At 39.0% G+C, this 22,665-nt stretch overlaps 1 protein-coding gene across 1 annotated transcript in view; it reads right to left on the bottom strand.

Moving 5' to 3' along the window:
• The window catches only part of PCDH15 (protocadherin related 15), a 741,840-nt gene that overhangs the window by 308,302 nt on the left and 410,873 nt on the right, over positions 1-22,665 (bottom strand). The window lies entirely within an intron of this gene.

Below are 22,665 nucleotides of genomic sequence, written 5' to 3'. Positions count from 1 at the left end.
ATGGACCTATGGATGAAGTATACTATTCCTGGTGAAATAAGTTAATCGAGAAAGACAAATATCATAGGATCTCATTCATACGTAGAATTTAAGAAACAAAACAGATGAACATATGGGAAGTAAGGGCAGAAACAGAAATGAGAGGGAAACAAACCACAAGAGACCCTTATTGGTAGAGAAAAAACTATGGGTTGACAGAGGGACGTAGATGGCAAATGGGCTAGGTGGGTAATGGGTACTAAGGACGGCACTTGTTAGGATGAGCACTGGATGTTGTAAGTAAGTGATGAATCACTGAATTATGCCGAAACCAATATTGCATTGCATGTTAACTAGCCAAAATTTAAATTTAAAAAAATGTTTATTGTAATAAAACCCAAACAAAACAAAACCCCCAAAGAAACAAAGAAAGTAACATTAAAAATAAAAGTAGGCAAAGAAAGATCTCTTGGCACATTCACTTTTGTTGTCTTGAGCCAATGTTATAGTGCTTGGATTCCGAACCCATCACGGCAAGAAGGATTTTTTTTTTCTTATGAAAGTGATAAAAGTTTTGGATCTCGAAGAGTATCTTTATTTTAATTTACTAAAGGAAGTAAGAGGAAAGCTCTAACAGAAAATCTAATATCACTATGGGAAATTTAATTTTTTTCCTCTACCTTCCCTCCTGTTCTGGACACATAAACACATATTACTGCCTGGTGACACTGGAGAAAATGACGTGGGTGAAGTTGGCCTTCATTATTCCCTTTCTTCCCTTTGCTCTTGATTTTTACATCCATAAGGCTTTCCTTCTGTCTCAGAAAGTCTCTTGTCCTTGTACCCTCTTTATTTACATTTAGTTTAAGGAAAGGTCTTTAAATCTTATTTGCACCGATTTATGCAAGACTGCAAAGGCCTAGGGTATTACTTTTGCAAAATCACAGAAATGCCTCTGCGATTGTAGAAAATCTTATTAAAAATTAGACTGTCAAGCCCAAGAAAGATTTTTTTGAGAAAAGGGATTGAATTCAGAGGCCCTGAAATAACACCACACGAGCATTTGTAAGGCTAATTCGCATGTGGTTATAGACATTTGTTAAAACTACTGCATACAAGTTAGTTTTGGGTTATTATGTGTGAAAACAGTTAATAATTTAATTTAATAAAGCAAAATTAAGGTAAGAATAACCTAATGTGCTAAATAAGCCTCTTTGACTTGCTGATAAATATAAATTTACCCAGTGGGGATGGGGGGCATGGAGAAAAAATAGATTCTACTGGGAAATCTTATGCATTTTACAAACATACACAGAATTTTTTGTCTTCATCATTCCAAAACTGATGGATGGAGATAAGAAAGCTGACCTCATATAGTTTACACATATGGGGAAAACAACAAAAGTTTCTTGATGAAGTCACAATCTCATGGTTCATGAGATCAAGCCCCATGTCAGGCTCTACACTGATAGCTTGGAGTCTACTTGGGATTTTCCGTCCCCATCTCTCTGCCCCTTCCTTATGCATGTTCACTATTCTGTCTCTCAAAATAAATAAATAAACTTAAAAAAAAGTAACTTTAAACTTAAAGAAAGGTTCCTGTTGAATAAAGAAAAAAAATATATAATTGTAATAAATAAAACTATAGAGGGGCGCCTGGGTGGCTCAGTCAGCTAAATGTCCAACTTTGGCTCAGGTCATGATCTCACATTTCATGGGTTTGAGCCCTGCATCGGGCTCTGTGCTGACAGCTTGGAGCCTGGAGCCTGCTTTGGATTCTGTCTCCCTTTCTCTCTGCCCCTAACCTGCTAGTGCTCTGTCTCTCAAAAATAAATAAACGTTAAAAAAAAAAAATTATAGAAAAAAATTTGTGACAATTTTATATCAATTTCTAGCCCCTAATTTTCACTTGAATTCAGTTTTAAGAACGCTGTGTTAATTAATGCCCAAATTCCATGTTCCCCATCCTAATAAAACGTAAACAAAGTACTTTACACACGCCATCATGCCTAAGGGGAAATGCTATGCATACTATGTTCCTTTTGTCATTATCAACTGCATTTAGAATGATAATGTGCATAGAAACAGCAGCTACAAAAATAATTGAGAGGAAAGAAGGGAATTTGAGAGGTTGGCATTCAGTTAGCTGAGATTTGGGGGTGGACAGATGTGGCTGCCAGAAGGAAAAGCATTTTATAAAATCATTCTGGACTTATGGGAGATGACTGACATGGTCCTAAAGGCAAGGGAGAAGGAAACTATTTGCAGAAACAGAGCAGATCAGTGATGTATATTTATGGAGAACTATTCAAGCCAGACCAACTCAATTCTCTTTCATATGTGGGTAACATTAGAAAATTAGTGAGTGGAGGAGCAGAGGAGATATCACTTTTGATTATAGTAAATCACCTAACATAATGTCTCAGGAAATCTTAATTAAAATTTAGCTCAAACTGGATTCAATATTAACACTCTTCCTGGGACTTAAATTGGCTAAAGGAATTTAATGATTAATGGCAAGGCATCAAGTTAAGAAGTGTTGAGGGGCGTGCTGGGGGGACGTAGGTATTGTGGCCGGTCTTATTTAACATTTTCATGAATGATGTCAGAAAGGAGGATAAACTGGATAATAATTAAACTGAGGAAGGCACCCGTCTGGGAGGTGCTATAAATAGCAAATAGGACGGCCACGCACAGATGAGAAAAACAGTCCCCAAAGTGCATAGCCAGCCAACCACGGAGGAGCTGATATATTCAGGGAATATCACTAGCTCCACAGAAACCATCCGGAAGCAGAGACTTTAACAAAGAAGCCCCAAATCAGTTCCACATGTAAGTGACGTATACAGCTTGATACTCCTTTCCAGTCTTTTAGAACTAAATCTTAACACAGTGGGCTAAGAGTCTACATAAGTGAGTCCCCACACATCAAACAAAACTATTGTGAAGAAATTATTGGTGGTCCAAGATTTGAAAAGGGAATGGACACAGTGACTGAATATCCAAAAAATGGTAATTTCCCCTGCATAAGAGCTCAGCAACTCCACTGTGGTGGGGATTTCATTCAATCACGCCCCAAGGACTGTAATCAGTGATCTCTGAGATGAAGGTGTTGAAGGTATTCCCAAAGCAGAGGGAAATCTGCCTGTTAAGTCAAAGAGAGTGGAGGAGGGGCTGACTTACACGGAGAGGCCAAAGTGTCGCTTGCAAGTTACCACAAACTAAAATAAAATCTATGATTTGTAACCGTTTTACTGAAACGTTATGATACTGAGATGGTGAGACCTTGCGTGTCGTGTGTCTATAGCTCTTTTCTGCAGTGTGCTACAGTCCTCTTCATGAAGTGTGACCCTAACCCCCACCCGTTAGGAGGACCCTAACTGCCTCCTCCTTGCTATTCCTATATGTGCGTGCTCCAGACAGCCCGAGCCACCCCTCGCTGCCACAAGAAATAAAGATAAAGATGAATAAATAAATACAACATTCTGATCTGTCCCTGCTATTCCTGTCTAGGTCTGGCTGTGGTTTATCTCTCTCTTCAATCTCTTTCTTGTGCCTGAGAAATGGAAAAAAATATGGCTTTATGTAAAAAGACAAATATAAAGAATGTTGGGTCATAAACTGAACAAAAACTTAAATAGGAGTCTCACAAAAGAAGAAAGGATTAAACAAAAGTCATAGTTCATACAGAGAGAATCATCAGACTTAAGCTATAGTAAAGTGTGAACACGGTATTTTTACGTGCATGGTGGCTAAAGTGACCATGACCAAGTATGTCGAGCAGTTGACGTTTTTGCCTCCTTGGCATCCTGGACCTTGCTTCCACTAAAAGCCACTCGCTTTCCTCGGAGAGCTGCTCACTGCCTCGCAGCCCACGCTTGGCTGGGGCTGGTCTTAGCTCCGGCAATCGGGGTGAGATTCTGGCCTGGACACTGCTTGGTTTCACAACTGGCAAGTTATCCAGGCTGCATACTCAGGGTGACTCCTGGAACCACAGGAGAGGGTAGCTCTGCAGTCCTTGAGGACCCTACTGGTCAATTCATATCTGACATTTTCCTCATGTTTATGTTTGCATTGGGTCTTTCCAAGACTGAGGTCCATGAGAAGAAGATGATGCCAGGAAACAGGGAGAAAATAGCAGTGATGACACTCTTTCCACTTATGCCTGAGGCAAATTCACCACTGAACTTTTAGGATATATGAACCAAAAATGTACTTAAAAAAAAAAAGAAAAAGCGAGTTTACTTTGAAATTATGTCAGTTCAACCCTAAAAAAACCCAAATATTATAGGAAAAAAATGTTATGACTAGTTACTCTCCTTGGCTTCCTTTGTGACTATTCTTCAGGGGTCTTGTACTTTGAGGTTTTGCTGTGTGGTGCCATGTGGTCATTAATACATCAACCATCTTTGATCTAATGTATGATTATTCACGACAACGGTCAAGGGTCACGCTACGCAAGTCGAAGAGTTGCCCTTGTGTAGAAATCATGATTAGCTATTTAAAAAGTAATAAAAAAATAGGTACACACAGATAAATAACAACAAGTATATGTTTCCCTGTAGTAAAGCAATTCTTTTTCAAACAAAGCAAATTATCTAAATTAATTAAGAATTTATAAAAATGTATGCTTCTTAGAATGTCTTTCTTCCTCCTGTTATTACTCATGTTAACTATTCAAACCAGGCAGACAAAAAACTCGAGACGTGTGTGTAAGTTTTGTAGATATTTAGTCCAAGGTAAGGTCATAAATACTCATGTTTAGTTCTTTTTAAAATGAAGTTCAATTTGCAAAGTGAATTTTGGATTGATGGCATGTGAAAACATGTAAAGCCGAGTTTAGAAGAGTCTGGAAAATTCTGTATCCTTCCACAAGAGTTATAGAAGTAAGCCAACTGAGATCACTTGGTGATAATCATAAAAGCAGAATTAATTCCTGAACTTAATTTAGGGAAAATAATAATCTTGAGAAAAACATTCATTTCTAAATAATTAATGAAAACATACAATGGTCCTAAGCACTGTGCTGTGCTAGGAGCTGGCGGTAAGTTAAAGGTGGTCAATAAAAAGTGGGCTCTCCTTCTTCTCCTTCCTCTTTCCTCCTCCTCTTTTTTCCTCCTATTCCTTGTCTTCCTTCTCTTCCTCCCTTCTCCCCCTCCTCCCCCTCCTTATCCTCCTCCCCTTCCTCTGCCTCTTTCTTTCCCCTTCCCTCCTCTCCTCCCCTCCTCTTCCTCTTTCTTCTCCTCCTTTCCCCTCCTTTCTTCTCCTTATTTTTGGAATTAACCATCAGCAGAAGAAAGTTATTTATTTATTTTGTTTTTAAGTTTTTTTATTTTTATTTTTGAGTGAGACAGAGCATGAGCAGGGCAGGAGCAGAGAGAGAGAGGGAGACACAGAATCGGAAGCAGGCTCCAGGCTCCGAGCTGTCAGCACAGAGAGCGATGCGGGGCTCGAACTCACAAGCTGTGAGATCATGACCTGAGCTGAAGTCAGACGCTTAACTGACTGAGCCACCCAGGCACTCCAACAGAAGAAAATTATTAATAAAACTAGGGCATCTATACTGACATGTTGTGGCAAGTACTACTAGAAATGAACATAAACAATGAGTGAGCTACAGGGTAGGTGTGAAAGCCCATTGGCATGGGTCACGTGGAAGTTGGGAGTGAAAGATGGGCACATGATTGAAGAAGATGGATTACACACAGTCATTGGAAAAGGGAAGGGCATGTGCGAGGACCCTGAGGAAAGGACAGTGGATAAGGGTCTTGGGGACCCTGAATGTGATGACCTGGAGAAAGAGTAACACGTGACGAAGAAGGGCGACATGTAGAGGCAAGTGATGAACTTGAATCAGTGTGTGACAACTGAATACTGAAAGGATTTACTGGTATTTGAGATCTGACCCATATGGTAGGAAAATCTAGAGACAGTGCCATCATAGTGGGTCAGAAGTTACAGAGAATAGCGGTGAATCCATTGAATGGTTCTTATTTATGACAAAAATTACAACTGTGCTTATCTCCAAAAAATGGATCAAAACGTGCACACCTGACTTAGAGAACAAAATAAATTTGAAGGAGGAAAAGTTGTGGTCAACAGCACAGACCCCAATCCGATAATGAAGAATGTGGCCGTACTTGTCTGTACGGCGCATGGGCTCCAGCTCTCCCCTAGCTTTCTGCTGCCTGATGATGCAAAGTGTTCACTCTGGGACCCTCACCACCTGGATATCCGTTTCAATCTAGTGCTTTTTATTATTAAGGGAGATAATCTATTAATAAGGAATTTCTTGGTATTCCAGCTTCCAATGCATTTCACCTGGAGAGTCTACAGGAATGGTGCTGCAGTGAGGACTTCCTTAGGAAATACTCACTGTGAAAGGCACTCTATGTCATTTCAAGAACCTCAGATAGTGTCTGGGGCTGGTCTAGTTTGAGTTTTAGCCAAGGCAGACAAGACCGCATTGGGCCACCCGACATTCACTTCTGTTTCCCAGTATGTCATGCCGGATTCCTTTCATTTTGTATTTTGCATTTAATGTAGGTTATTCTTCTGTTTCTCTCTTGGTCTATTTGTGAAAATATCACACGTGCGGTTCTTGAAGGCTTGTGTAATATGTTGCAGAATTACACTTTTGCTAAACAATTTGTGATTTTCTAATTCTCTTCAGACAGTAAGGGATTACTGAAATAATCCCCTTTGATTATTTAATTCAGCAGAACAAGGACTCAGTGCCCCAGCACATCTGTTATCTTACAGTTCTTATTAGACACATAGACGATGCCTAGTATGAAATGTAGGGTCTTATAAAATGAATACATTTGCATAGAAGTGATATAAAAATATATGGAATTTTCCTCTGATAAACCTAAATTACAATCACGACTTGTAATTGATTCATGAAAATACTCACTGAAATTATTTCAGTAGAAAGAAAAAAAAGTGCTTTCTTCCTGTTAATACAATGCCTTTATGTTATTTAATTCATGTGTTTCTCTCCAATTCATCACAGGAATCCCTATTTTCAAAATTCTATTCCTTCCTTTATATAATACACGTGGCCCCATCACTACTCCTGACTGAAACTGCTCTTTTCAAAGGGGCATCTAGGAGGCAGGACTTCTGGCTCTTGCGGTAGGAGGAGGCTGGATAATCCCTTTCCCAAAAAGTAACAATCTAAGCAAAATTATCAAAAACACGACTTAGGGCTCTACAAATTCACTGAAGTAGAGAAATTGAGAGAAACTATTCATGAAAAACTGTTGTGACATTAGGGAAGGAAAGCAGGGGTCAGTGGCCTTTGTGCTTGGGTGTCACTCTACCCCCCACATCCCTCAAGTACAGAAGGCTTGGCACAGAAGGTTTAAAAAAGCAGGGCTGGCCATGAAAAGCAGCAGATCTGCTTTAAGAGAAGATAGACAGAATTTGGTGTGGAGTTAAAAGACCCAAGAACAAACCAGTTTGACAATAAATTATATTAAAAAAAAAAAAAAAGACTGAAGCACAGTGGGAAATGAGTGAGGAATCTTCTCAGCTCTGCCCATAGGAGTTGTGGAGTTGGGGGTGTCTCAGCTGAAGTAAGCTGGGACCAAGCCAGAAATTTAGCAGAAAATACAGATAATGAGAGCCCAATAGAAGGGCTATACAGGCTCTGTTCATGTCTGAAACTACTGGCATGCAGACAGGAGACATAGGAAGGTTTGGGGTATCTCCATGCCTACAGGACATCCTGAGCACGGCCTGAACGTTCTGTGCTCGGCCCAACCTATGCTCAGATCAACCGGTAAAGGTGTTTGTGCAAACCTCAGTGGAAATCACTGGCTGGCATTAAGATATAGAGAAACAATAACAACTCCTAAAAAGCCAGCTAAAAATTGAAAATAAGAATCAAAGCAAAAATCATGCACAGACATTAGGAGCCACAAACCTAACAGAGACAGGTTCAGCAGATGAAGTCTGTATATGTTATTAAAAGAAAACAAAAACACTTCATAGTTCATATCAAGATCCAGAAGTACTACAATGTAAGTTAAAACAAACGTGGTAATTAAAAAATAAATCTAGAGATTGTTAAACAAAAAATTATTCTGACACTTGCTAACATGGTCAGGAAGGCATCGTCCAGGCCCTTTGTGATATGTGTCAGGACTATCAGCGTAGGGGAGAAGGAGGGCTCAGCTCAACTCCAGCTGCGGTAAAGGCAGCTGAGAACTTCCAGCTATTGACCAGAGTGGATGGAAAATTATTAACGGAAGACATCAAGTGTAGGGGGATTTTTGTTAAAACAACTTAGCAGGATTTTTGCAGAAGGCAGGCGAGGGTGATCAGATACCAGGGTAGGCGATAAGGGATTTGATCAGATACTGAGGTTAGGGGCTGTCTATAACGAGGGGAATGGGATTCTTGCTGAAACTGGGCTGGGCCGACCAAAGACAAGGCCCAACCATGAGGCCTAATTGAAAAGTTTCACCATAGCTGAACTAAACTTTGCTCAGGAAGAGAGTTTTTGTCAAGAACTAAGAGGTCCATGGATCTGAATAATAGATACAAATAGAACACTAGTGCACCTAGACACATCACACCCAAATTGCTGAAACACAAAGAATATCTTAAGAGCAGAAAAAAAATAAGGACTCATTTCATAAAAGGAAACAATGTGTCATTCACGGCTGACTTCTCATTACAAATAATAGAGGTCAGTAAGCATAGGAATGACATATTCAAAGGGTTGGGATGAAAAACAACCACCCTCTGTCAACCAAGTATAATATATCTGGTGAGACAATCCTTCAAATTGAAGGCAAAATAAAGACATTCAATCATTTATATAATACATCATATTGATGAAACAAAGGATGGAACCACATGATAATCTCAATAAATACAGACAAAGCAATTGGTAAAACTGTCCATTTATGAAAAAGGTGATTCAACAAACTAGAAATAGAAGGAAACTTCTTCAACGTGACAAAAATTATCTACAAAGCCACCAAAAGCTGGCATTATACTTAAAGATAAGGGCTCAAGACTTTCCCCTAAGATCAGGAACATAAAAAGGATGCTCTCACCACTTCTATTCAACATTGTACTGGAGGTCCCAGGCAGTGCAATAAAGTATGTAAAAGAACAAAAACAATAAAAGGCATCGGCTTAGTAGGATGAAGTAAAACCATACTTATTTGAAGAAGATACGGTTATCTATGTAGAAAATGCTAAGTAATCTACAAGAAACCATGAAAGTTAGCAAATGACTACCAAGGCTAAACAAAATCTGTTGCATTTTCTTTCTTTTTTTGCATTTGTGGTGAGCAATCCCAAAATAAAATATTTCCATCCATGATGGCTTCAAAGATGACAAAATAACTATGAATAAATTTAGCAAAATATGTGCAAAATGTACACACCAAAATCTACAACATTGCTGAGATAAATGTAAAAGTATATGGAAAGAGAGTCCATGTTCATAGATTGAGAGATTCAATACTGTTAAGATGGAAATTCTCCACAATTTATTTGATTTATAAATTCACTATAACCTCTACCAATATCCTTATCAGGCTTTGTTTTGTAGAATTTGTCAAGTTAATCCTAAAATTTCTATGGAAATATAAGGGACCCAGAATAGCCACAGGAATTTTAGAAAAGATAAATAATTTAAAAAGACTTATACTATATGATTTCAAAATATATTATCAACCTTCAATAATCAAGACAATGTGGTTTAGGAATAAAGTAAACATATAGATTAATGGAACAGAAGTTCAGAAATAACCTCTTCCATTTATGGCTAACTGATTCCCAACAAAGATACCATGGTAATTCAAGGATGAAAAGATAGTTTTTACATGGTGAGACAATTAGATATTTCTATGCAGAAGATTAAAAAAATAGAGATGAACTGAAACCTTTATGTTACAGCATTTAAAATGGATCACTTGTACAACATAAAAGCTAAAAGTATGAGCCTCACAGATGATAAGAGAAAATGTTCATGAACTTACTTGGCAAAACCTTCTTAAAAATGACATCAAAAGCATGATACACAAAAAAGAAAAAAAATAATAAATTAAACTCTCTCAAAATTAAAAGCTTTGATCTTTTAAAACCACTGCTAAGAATATGAGAGACACAACACAGACTTTGAGAAAGTATGTGGTAATCATATATCGGATAATGGACTTGTGGTCATAACTTACAAAGAAGAATTACAAGTCAATATGAAGAAGATAAGCAGTACAAATAAGAAAATGGGCAGATGATTTGAATAGACATTATATCAAAAATAGAAAAATCACTAACAGGCACATGAAAAGATCTCAAAATCAAGACTCCTTCAGGAAATGAAAATTAAAACCACAATGAGATATGGCAAGATACCTGCTACGGTGGGCTTAATAAAGACTGACGATACCAAGTGTCAGTGATGATGTGGACATGTAAAATGGTACAGTCGCTTTGGAAAGGGGTTTGGCAGTTTCTTGAAAAGGTAAGTGCGTATCTCTTACATGACTGAGCAAGTCTACTCCAGGTATCTACGTATACACCCAGTAGAAATAAAAAAGTGTGTGTCCATAGGAAGGCCTACAGAGAATTCATAGCTACGTTATTCATATTCTCCAAAACTGGAACAGTTCAAATGTTCATCAGTTGCTGAACAGATTAATAAAACCTGGTGTTTTTATACAATGGAATACTATTGAGAAATTCCAAGAAAGAGAACTACAGTACTGAGTCACGCTACAGCATAGATGGCTAAATAAAGTCATAGTGCTGCTACTAAATATACTATTGAGTCATGCTAAATGAAAGACACCACCTCTCCTCCCCCCAAAAAGATTACCGCATGTTGTACAATTCCATATTTTTGAGATTTTTAGATAAGGCACATTTTTTTAGAGATAAAAAGCAGAACTAGGGTCCCAGAGTCAGGGCTGGGGGGAGAATTAACTGCAAGCAGGCACAAGGAGCCATTCTGGGTGATGACAATGTTTGGACCTGGATTGTGGTCACTGTTACATAAGTGTCTAAATTTACTAGAAAATCACCCTGATGATGAATGTGTATTAGGACATGTAAATTATGCTCAAGGATGCTCTCCAAAATTACGAAGGAATGTAGACTCTTTACCCATCCTTACCCATTTTGCCTTTCTAATGCATTGACAGGATATCATTCAGGCCGACCAGAACCATTCTAATTATTCATTCCTTGTCTTGTGATTTGATTCACTTTTCTCCTTTCTTTCCTCCTTCCAACGCACATTTCAAAGTTTAGGTCTTGGTTGTATTTCATAAACAGGTGTTTCTATCTTTGAAACCACTATGACCTCCTCTACTCTCAGGTAATTGTCTTCAGCTCCATGTTATTCCATGACACTTTTGCAAACCTACCCCTTCTTCCTGAGAATGGACAGAAGGGAAAGTTCTGGAAGGCAAGGAAACATCAGCCTTAGGGAACAAAGGTAGAACACAATCAGCAAATCCCACTCTGGAATGCTGAGCCTGTTAAGAAAAGTAATAAAAGGTAAACCAGGTAAAAATGTGGAATATGGAATGAGAATAAACAAAGATTTAAAGGAAGCATATCTTTATACTTTTCTCTGAGAGAACACTTCAGAGCAAGAATATAACCCTGTCAAAGGCTCCTCTCAGATGTGATATTGAGTTGTGGCTGATGCTAGAGAAGGCCACTGCATTTGGCTTTTGTATGAAGCCAACGTATAAGACCCACCTGGGATCACTTGGAAATGTAGCTCTCCAGGGTACCTTCTGTGTGGTTTGGACAGATTCGGGGTCAACACGGTATTGTCTCACGAGAGACAAATGCCTGGTACGCTAAGATCATGCCCAGAAGCTTATGTCTGTGAAAACTTGTACCTGGGGGATGGTGTATGGTTATGATGCCAGACCAGATGAAACTCAGAGTTTCCTGAGAGATAGTCTCTACTGCCTACTCTGGTATTGAAAAATGCATGATATGTGAGAAAAACCTGATTTTTTTGGAAAGTGGAGAAAACATAGCAATATTAATTGAAGTGTGCTGTGTTAAACGTTTAACCTCTTGGCCTCAGCTCTATGATATAATAAAGGATTTCTGGTTCACTTATGCAGTCAGATCAAAATGAAACTTGAGTGGATATTGATCTCCTGGATAGAAAGATTATTTGGGAAGGCAACCTAAAACTCACCAGCTAGGTAATAACCGTGGAGAAAGATTTGTTGGAGAAAGAATTTAATTTATGTTAATTTATGTTTGAAAAAATTTCATACAGACTTGAATATCACCGTTAACACTTACGAAAAGGTGTAAGTAAAAAAGGATGAAGGAAATAACTAATCTTTAAAATGTTGAAGAAATATTAGATAATCTACTTAGGGAAAGATACAGTCGGAAATGTATTTTGCAGAGGGAATTCTAACTCCTTACTGGATAAAAGATATTCTCGTGCTTACCAGTGTTCTAGGAAGTCTGCTTTTATTTACTAGGTATTATAGAAGTTGCTATAACAAAAATTTCAGGAGAATGCCACAGGTATATGTATCAAGGGGGTAAAATATCCTGAGTGTCAATGATTTAGAAGACATTAGAAACTGCATTCAGACACAAGACTTCCACTAGGCTATTGTCATACAAATTACATTGTTAACTGCCCTGTATCCTAACCTGAAGCTAAATAAACTTGGAGCTAGAAGAGGCCTATTGGATCTCAAGGTTGGCAGTCAGTCTGAACCTAAGACCATTGACTCTGGTCAAGCAAACTGGGCAATGTAATCTAGGCATCTCCAGATTATGCTCTCTGCAGCCTTAATGTGAACTTTGAAGCTAAAAAACATATGGGGCTACTAGTCAGCCCTCTTCTGTTGGGCATGTCCCAGACTAATCTAAGATGGCAGTCAGGTCAGTTGAGTGGGTGTTTAGCAAAGGTATCTTTCTGGAGTATAATTCAGGAGGAGGTATGAACATCATTAACACCACCATGATCATTAATATTTTAGGGACCATTAAAAGGGTTGTTACTGGAGATGGTTACTCTCTTGGTGTTCCTATCCCTGATAAAAAGCCCAAGAATAAAGCTGCAACAGTAAGACTTTTAAAAGTGTTTCTTTATATTGCCTGAGAATTTGGAGGGCTCGCTTCCTTTCTGTGGCAACTTCATAATCCTTGTGTAGAGGCTCACTGAATCTCATTACTCAAACTCTGAGACTGTGAACTGTAGACCTTAGATGCTTTCAAGCTTGTACGTTCTCTCATGCTCAGTTCCTACCTCATTACCTCGAATACAGATTTCCTCAAAGTTGGCTTCCATAAGTTGCCATAGCCCATGCCTTAACTCATCAATTGAAGGACCCTGTCTAAAATACTTCTTTAATAAATCTTCCACTGTCTACAATTGCTGAATTGCCTATAGGCAGAAATGCCTATAAAGACAGGGGCTTGGGGAATAAAGCAGTGCATACTTGGCTTAGTGAAAGAAAGGCAAAACTTTTACCATTCAGTTCCTCTCCTCTCCACCGGCATTCGGAGTGGTATCTCCCTTACCTTTGGTTGTACGCATCCATCTCCAATAACCTCACACCCCCTTCCCTGCCTGTGTGCACTGACTGTCCTCATAGGTTCATGCAATGAAGCCCTCCCAGCTGCTCAGGCCCTAAAAGACCATCCTCCCCACTCATGTTCTAAAGGACACTCATAATATTCTTATTCTTTTCCATGTAATATAGAAAATTCAAAAGTGGTTTGTGGGGCCTGGGTGGCTGACTTGGTTCAGTGTCTGTCTCTTGATTTCGGCTCAGGTCATGACCTCATGGTTCATGGGTTTGAGCCCCATATTGGGCTCTGTGCTGACAGTGCAAAGCCTGCTTGGGATTCCCTCCCTCTCTTTCTCTGTCTCTCTCACAAGATAAATAAATAAACTTAAAAGAAATTCAATAATGGTTTGAGATATTTTCTTAAAAATTTTTTTATGTTTATTTTTGAGAGAGGGAGACACAGCATGAGCGGGGGAGGGACAGAGAGAGAGGGAGACACAGAATCCGAAGCAGGCTCTAGGTTCTGAGCTCTCAGCACAGAGCCCGATGCGGGGCTTGAACTCATGAACCACGAGATCATGATCTGAGACGAAGTCGGACGCTTCGCCGACTGAGCTCCCTGGAGCCCTGGTTTGAGATATTTTCTGGTAACTCCACTGTGAATGGAGATGACCTCTTACAATATATATGGAACTCCTCAGGGGTTAGCACTTTCTTCATCCTTTTCCAGAGCATCTAGGTTAGCAGCAGGCACATAAAAATCTATATAAATTAAATTATAATTTGTCTAAGAAAATACATATTTAACATGTGTTTGTAACATGCATGTATATTAGGGCTTGTTCAATGGTATTTTTGCTTGTTTTATTTGCCAAACTGAATGAGGAAGTTTACTATGCTTCCAAGAAATCTCCTCTGCTCTATTTGAAATATTGGCTTTTTCCTAAGATTCCCTATCTTTGAAATGTCTCAATATGCAAGTATTTTTCTTCTACTCAAATGATTATGCTTTGACATTGTAGCATAATTTACTGCAAGAGGGAGTTGAGGGGAGAAGATACCTTTATTCTTTGTTTGAAACAATAGCTGGAAAAAAAAGCTAACATACTTTGGTATAAAGAAAAAATATATATATATTAAACATTTTTGTTTCTTCTAGTTTCTAAGTTTCAAATCAATTACCTAGTAAACCAGAAATATGTAGAACTGTAATGATGAGAAATAATATTGTCAGAATTCAAAATGTACAATGTAGATGATATTAAAAGCAATCACATACAATTAAACAAAAAGCTTTATAAAGATGCAAGCATTTAAGCATTACTTATTGAAATTCACCACGGACAGCTTTCACTGTGACAATCCAAAACATGCTAGATAAATATAAAAGTAAATTAACTTAATTGCCTTTACAAATAGATTTTCTTTGAAAATCTGGGTTTCTATATATATCAGGGAAGGGGGATGATGATTGAAAAATAATATAAAAGCCAAATGCAAGAATTAATTTTTACATATACAAGTTAAAAATGCAGATGTTGGTGATCACTGTATTTATTTCATTAATATTTCCCCCAAGTTTATCAAATGGGAAAGCTTACTCTACACAACATAACTCTTGGGGTCTTAAGAGCCATTTACATGTTAAAACATTTCATAATGTTCAACTGGATTATCTGAGCCATATTTATCATCATGATAAAACAAAAAATATTATATTCCCTTTTTCCCTATGACTGAAGGTCAGAAATTAAATCTTAGTGGTTCCTTTTCTCCTTATGATACTCAACACAATGAATGATTTTCCAGTAAGTGTGTTAATTATTCCCCTTTGCTTCTCTAAAAGCATATGTGATTACTTTCTCATGACATGTTTTCTGTCAGATTGTTTAGCCTCTCAAGAGCTTTCATTGGAAAAATTCTTCTGACTAATCAAGCTAGAAAGTACTACATTCTAGGATGCTATTCAAGAATGCAAATACATCTGAAGTTCAGTTGATTAGTTTTTAAATCACTTTAACCTGAAATATAGATAATTTCCCAACAGCCATACAATAAATTAAAGAACACTTATTTTACCTGCATCCATTAATCCCTTTATCCATTTGTTCATTAAATAAAAATGCATAAAAGGTTTACTATGTACCAGGTGTTGTGCCAGATGTCAAATACAAATTCTAGTGAAACAAGACAGAGAGAGAAACTAACCAAGTCTACGCTGCATTTGAGCTTATTAACTATTAATGTGAGAAACAGATAATTAACATTATAATAAGAAATTCTGAAATATGCTATGAAGGAAGAATCAGGATGCTCTGGGATAACAGAGGGAGCATAATTTAGGAAGGGAGTCCTAGAAGGCTTCTTTGAGGAAGAGACACTTAAACTGAGATCTTAATGATGACCGGCATACGCATAGAAGTAGAAGCATTCAAAGAACAAGAGAAAAGTAGTTGGTAAGAATCAAACTGGAGAGTAATCAGCAGACTGGTCATGTGAGACAGTGACTGACCTCTATTCCTAGAGTTGTGGGAAATCACCAGAGGCATCAGCATGGCAATGATTGATATGCTTCCAGGTTTGCAAGAGTCCTGTGGCTGCCAAATGGAGAAGGGGAGACAGGAGATAGAATGAAGCCCAAAGAAGGGCCCGCCTGGTCAGCATGAATGATGAAGGCAGCTCTCGGGAGGATGGAGGCTGTGGGAAAAGACTCGAGCAGGTGCATTTGGCTCGTACATAAGGAGGAACCAGTAGGACTTGGTAACCGACAGAGAGGAGGGAGTAAATAATGTGGCAGGAATGACTCCGCTTTCAAACCTGAGCAACTAAAGGGAAGGTGTTGCTTTTTCACAGGTGCGAAATCTCATCCACATGAACAAAATACAGATCGCGTAATGAGGTTTCGAATTCAACATGGGCAACTAACCCATATAAATTAAGAGTTGTGATTTTAGGCATATATTCTCATTCTAATGCAAGTGGGCTTGGGTAAGAAATTGTATGGTCTTCATTAAAATTAAATTGTTTCAGGGACACCTGGGTGGCTCAGTCAGTTAAGGGTCCGACTTCGGCTCAGGTCATGATCTCACGGTCCGTTAGAGCCTCGCGCCAGACTCTGTGCTGACAGCTCAGAGCCTGGAGCCTGCTTTGGATTCTGTGTCTCCCTCTCTTTCTGCCCTTCTCCTGCTTGTGTTCTGTCTCTGTCTCTCAAAAATAAATGTTAAAGATAAATTTAAAAAATTTAAATTGTTTCAAATACCAAAAATAAATGAATTTTTTTTTACAAATGTAAAAATATGCTTACATTTTTGTAAGTTTTCCTCATCAAATCTATCAGGTATTTGCTGAAATACTAAATTCCACCAAGATTTTGAATAAATATACCCCTCAGACGTTAGTCATGATATCACAAACCCAAACACACACACACACAACACACACATTCACCACAGAGAACAATGTCATTATTTGACATAAAGTAAATTGTCAAAAGGCATTGATATATGACATGGGTTTATCCTAATTTTCTTTATACTGTTGGAAATTATGAAAAATCATTTTAATATATAATTTTATGTGTAGTGTGTATGTTCCTCCACATAGTACTAACTAGTACCCATAACAGAGAAGGATATATACAGATAAGGCAGTAAAGGTTATTAATAATCATAAATGTTTTATATATTCCATGAGAATAATTCAATAATAATAATAACTAGATAACATTTATATGAGACATATTTTCAAGTACGCATGTAGCAGTAGTTTATATAACTAATTAAAGCTCGGAACACCTTTGTGAAGCTGATACTATAATTATCACCTTTTTCAGGTTAGAAAATGAAAGCAGAGATGACTAAGCTCTTTGTATGGAGACACATAAGGATCCGAAGTGGGGACACAGCTAGTTGGGCTCCAGAATCTCTTGTCTTTAAATTGGATTCGGTATCAACTCTGTCACTTATAAACATTGTGAATTTGGACCAATCATGTATCAGTGTATCGACTCAAATTCTTTATTGAATGAGGATATGAACAAGAAATATTTTCAAAGTAGTTTCAAGCTCTAATATGCAGTGACCTGTGACACAGCCTAAGTTAAATGTATCAGCAACATCTTCAGTGCAGAGTGCTTCCTAAAATATATATTTTTCAATGTTTATTTATTTCTGAGAGAGAGAGAGAGCAAGAAGGAGAGGGGCAGGGAGGGGGGTTTTATAGAGAATCCGAAGCCGGTTGGGCACTGTCGCCAGGGATCTCGAGGGCTTGAACTCATGAACCGCTTGCCGTCAGACACCCAACCAACTGAGCCACCCACGCACCCCACTGGAGTGTTTTCTATATGAAGCACAATAAAGGCGTAGCCTGGCTGAAACTGTGTACTTAGAGAGAGGGCCCTGGGGGATAACACTCTGAATGGCAGAGGGAATTCTGAAGCGAAACAAAATGTATTTGTAGAATGAGGCTTTTTCTAAACGGACTGAGAAAGCTTTGGGGGAATACATTCCATGGCTATCTGGCGAAGCCCTACCATGAGGAAGTGATGTGCTGACCAGTGGTGGTTAGACATCAAGAAGAGTTCCTGTCCTAAAGGAATTTACAGTTCAGCAGGGGGACAGGCATGTAGGCGCTAAGCTTACTGCAAGGTGCGGTAAAATGTGAGCCAGATAACAGTTGCCAGATGGTTGTGTGGGAGTATGCTGAAAGGAACAATTCATTCCGACTTGCTAGAGAAACGAAGGCTTTATTTAAAAAATAACATTTGAGGGACACCTGGGTGGCTCCGTCGGTTAAGCATCCAATTTAGGCTCAGGTCACGATCTCGCGGTTTGTGGGTTCGAGACCCACATTGGGCTCTGTGCTGACAGCTCGGAGCCTGGGGTCTGCTTCAGTTTCTGTGTCTCACTCTCTCTCTGCCCCTACCCAGCTTGTGCTCTGTCTCGCTGTCTCTCAAAAATGAATAAACATTAACAAAATTAAAAAGGAAAAAAAAAAAAAAACCTCTAAAAAGTAACATTTGAACTGTGCAAGATATAATTTCGTTCAAACCTTGAAATTTCAGAGATGTCGGTAACCATAGAATGGGAAGGGATATTTCATGCCGAAGTTAAACAAAACGAACAAAATAAAACCCTCTATATGATGTCAAAGTCAATTACCTGGAGGGATGTGCCAGGAGAAGACGAACATATTTGAGGTGTGACAGAGATGTGCTAGACGACATGTGTAGAGATTGGGCCCTTCCTCGGATGAGGACCTGTCCTGCCTCGTGTTTTGGAACAACCACCTGTGGGAGGGGGGTCAGAGTCCCCTGTAGTAGCCTAATTCACCACAGGGCATAGACACAGAAAGGGAAGTCATGGCAGATCCATTTTGAAAGAGCAATTCCAGAACCTGGACATCTGGATCCGTGGAGGTGAAGGAGGGGATACAAGACAGAAATCTGAGGTTGCTGCTAAGGCCTGTATGATCTTAGGCTCACGGGGCCCGTCCCAATGTAGCAGCTGCCTAAGAAGACAGGATGCGTGTGTGTGAGTCTGTGTTTCTGTATTAGATGAAAGATGATGGATTAGCTCATTTATCTCGGAGTGTGTCCAATCTGAAGTGCCTGTCAAAAGCCTGCATTACCACGTGCAACAGATACTTGAACACCAGCTTGATGTTCAGGTGGCCACGGGGCATTTAACTTTGGGAGGTGTGAGTACGCATAGCGCTAATGACTAACAACATGGTAATACAGGACACAGAAAACTGCACATTGATTTCTGGAGAATGTTAATATTTAAAGAATGAAAAGTGAACAGGGAGCCAGCGATAAAGTACCTCAGTCACCAGGGAGGTTTTCTATGAAACGGTACAGATGAGAGCTTTGCCCCGATGGAGGAAGGAGAAGTGCTCTTGTATTTGACAATTAAAGATGGACTCACATGGCTTGCATTTTGTATACTTCTCATGGTACCACGTCAGTGAAAGAAAATAATAACAATGAATAATTATAAAGAAATAAGTTAATCAATTCTGCAAATGCATCAATCAATCCAAGTGCCTGGATGGGTCAGGGTGGGAAGGCAGTGTGAGGCTGGACCTGGGAAGGGCATGGAGACCAGCACATGGGGAGACTCAGGAACAGTGACAGACCAACAGGATGGCGTCAGTACAGAGGGGACATGGCTGTAGTGGAGGGAAATGGAGAGAAATGGAATTATTAGTAGAGCACGGGTGAAGGTGAGGAAAAGGGGGGGGGGATGAGTAAGAAGCAGGACAGAAGAAAATGGGAACTGAAGAATGAGAAAAATGGAAAGATGGGGGTAAGGATCTAAGGACTCAGCACCACATAAGACTCTATCTTGATACATTAGGGATTCCAATTTTCACACGTGTGAAACACTGGGAGGGCTCAAGATGGGTTTTCTCAAAACTGGCTGCATATTAGAGCTGCTTTGTTTTGTTAAATCAAATCTCTCACAGTGGCTCTACTGTGATTGGCACATCACATATACAAAAATACCTCAGGGTGAAGTCTAGGCATCAATATTAAAAAAAAAATAATGTTTATTTCTTGAGAGAGGGGTGGGGGAGGAGCAGAGAAAGAGGGAGGCACAGAACCCAAAGCAGGTTCCAGGCTCTGAGTTGTCAGCAAATGTGGGGCTTGACCTCATAAACCATAAGATCATGACCTGAGCCGAAGTCAGACCCTTAACTGCCTGATATTTAAAAAAAATTTTTTTTAACTTTTATTCATTTTTGAGACAGAGAGAGACAGAGGATGAGCGGGGAAGGGGCAGGGAGAGGGAGACACAGAATCTGAGGCAGGCTCCAGGCTCTGAGCCGTCAGCACAGAGCCCAATGCGGGGCTCGAACTCACAGACTGCAAGATCATGACCTGAGCCGAAGTCGGTCACTCAACCGACTGAGCCACCCAGGTGCCCCCTGACTGATATTTTTAAAGGCTGCTCAGGAATATCTCTATATTCATTAAGGATCAAGAACACCAATGAAAGTTGTACAATTTTAAGAACAGCATCCATAGAGTATGGACTAGACTTAACTACTGATATGAAAATCTACATCTTCAAAATATTAAAATTACATACCAAGATCTGTATCTTCAATACACAGCAGTTGGTTTTTCGAGAAAACCAGCAATGTGTGAAATGAGACCTAAGACAACACAGCATGATATTCGTTGGTGTCAAACCTGCAGAGTTTCACTGATGGCCTACAAAAAGCTCTTTCAGGCCAAAAATCATTCTCACTCATGCCCCCAACTTCCCCCTCAACACGAGATATGCTAGTACTCTGATTGCACCTCATTTCCAGGTATGGAAGGTACAGATGGTGTTTTGTGACAGCACTGCCCTGGCGGGGCAGGGGCGGGGTGCTCAGGACCCATACACATGAGAATCACGCTGTTCCTGTTTCAATACTCAGGTATCAGAGATATAAAGTCAGAGGACCAATTTATAAGGACCTGATTACTCACACCTTTATGCCTAACCTATCTGCTTCTCGCAGTCAAGGATGTTTCCACCAAGAAGGTGCTGGAATAATCGAGAATGTACTTCCTCAGGCCAAGGCAGTCTCGGGGCCACATTGAAAATAATAGATTCGGAACGTCCTGGTTAAAATATACTTAGCATAACACCCTCCAGTTCCATCCACGTAGTTGCAGATGGCAAGATTTTATTCTTTTTGATTGCCGACTAATACTCCATTGTGTATATATACCCCATCTTCTTTATCCATTCATCCATCAATGGACATTTGGGCTCTTTCCATACTTAGGCTATTGATATAGCGCTGCTATAAACATGGGGGTGCATGTGTCCCTTCGAAACAGCACACCCGATAGTATCCTGTGGATACCCAGTAGTATCCTAGTAGTGCAATTGCTGGGTCGTAGGGTAGTTCCAGTTTTAGTTTTTTGAGGAAACTTCATACTATTTTCCACAGCGGGTATTATGCCAAGTGAAATTAATCAGTCAGAGAAAGACAAAAATCATATGACTTCACTCATATGAGGACCTTAAGAGACAAAACAGATGAACATAAGGGAAGGGAAACAAAAATAATATAAAAACAGGGAGGGGGACAAAACAGAAGAGACTCATAAATATGGACAACAAACTGAGGGTTATGGAAGGGGTTGTGGGGGGGGGGATGAGCTAAATGGGTAAGGGGCACTAAGGAATCTACTCCTGAAATGATTGTTGCGCTATATGCTAACTAATTTGGATGTAAATTGAATAAATAAATAAATAAAACAAGTTAACAAAAAAAATAAAAATAAATAAAATGTACTTAAAATCTGTTATCCAAGGAGCTCTCTGCTGGACAGTCTCTATTCACTGTCATCTTTGCTTCTAATGTTCTTACTCTTTCTGACACCAGAATAGTAACTAAAAGTAAATGAGGTGATATCGTGCTGGGTCAGTGCGGAAAGACAGGGCTGGCAAGGGCTGGGTGGGTGCAGCACAGAATTTATTTTGTCATTCTTATGAGGCAGGGACAGGTCCCAGTTCTAAATCATTTTGCTTTGTTTACACATTTTTCTCTCAATAGGAAATTGATTTCCTTCTATTTCCAGGCCCTTGAAGGATGTTTTATAGCCATGCCACTCTTTTACCACATGCCAGGAATAACATTTAAAATACTAATTATAAGTCTTTATCTCTTGGTGCTTAAGTAACTTTTAAAGATAGAGCCATATAAACACAAATGACACTCTATCTTCATAATCTGCATGGTTCAGGAAGTTATATAAAATATGAATCTTTAAAGGCAAAGAAAGATCTATTTTATAAAGAGATACATAAGGGAAATTAACTGTTTCAGCCAGCAAATGCCAGAAATCAGCTTTTGATCCCCCAAGGCAGACATTTTTTGAGATATAGTTCCACCACATAATTGCTATCATTTTCTTAGTTACACTTTCCAGCTCCCTGCTGGCTTTTTTTTTTTATTTTTTAATTTTTTATGTATAAACTTACTTTTACTTCCAATTATGTTATTATAGAGATAAGAATCAGGTCTAATTAAATAAGAACATGACAACGAGTGTCATTCCTTTATCTGTATACACTGTAATGTTGCTGCCCATATAAGTGCCTCGGTAAAGACAAATGTAGTTCTTGGGGTCCACCAATCAACTAGA

Source organism: Panthera uncia, chromosome D2, assembly GCF_023721935.1.
Source record: "Panthera uncia isolate 11264 chromosome D2, Puncia_PCG_1.0, whole genome shotgun sequence".
NCBI classification, from domain to species: domain Eukaryota; kingdom Metazoa; phylum Chordata; class Mammalia; order Carnivora; family Felidae; genus Panthera; species Panthera uncia.
This window is presented reverse-complemented; position numbering and strand designations above follow the sequence as displayed.